Source organism: Papio anubis, chromosome 5 (assembly GCF_008728515.1).
Source record: "Papio anubis isolate 15944 chromosome 5, Panubis1.0, whole genome shotgun sequence".
NCBI lineage: Eukaryota > Metazoa > Chordata > Mammalia > Primates > Cercopithecidae > Papio > Papio anubis.
In genome coordinates this window covers 36658607-36659072 of record NC_044980.1, presented here as the reverse complement: position 1 = coordinate 36659072, position 466 = coordinate 36658607, and positions in this window count along the sequence as shown.

The window sequence follows — 466 nt, the reverse complement described above, 5'->3', positions numbered from 1 at the left end:
CTCTCTGTACTTCTGTACTTCCTTGCATGCACTGGGCGAGGCAGCCATCCACAAGCATTTATTAGGAATCACTGCCTTCTTACCACACAGCCCACTGGATGGTCAGTGGCCTTGCCCATCAACTCCCAGCAACCAATCACCACTCAGGAGGGAAAAAACTTGCAAAATTGTTCTTCATTCAGCAAACCCTTATGGTGTGCCTACACTGTGCCAGGCACTGTTCCTGGCACCAGGGCTCTAATGGTGACCAAAGCAAAAACCTCTGCCCTCCTGGAGTTATTTTATTTGGGGAGAGACAGACAACATTCAAAAAAGTAAACTATGTACCGAGCCATGTGTTGAGAAATGCTAAAAGAATACAAACAGGATCCTATAATATAGACACTAACAGGGGAGCTTGCTTTAATTAGAAATGACGTTAAGACTGAAGTTAAGAAACTGTGCCAAGAGATCAGGAGCGTCCCAG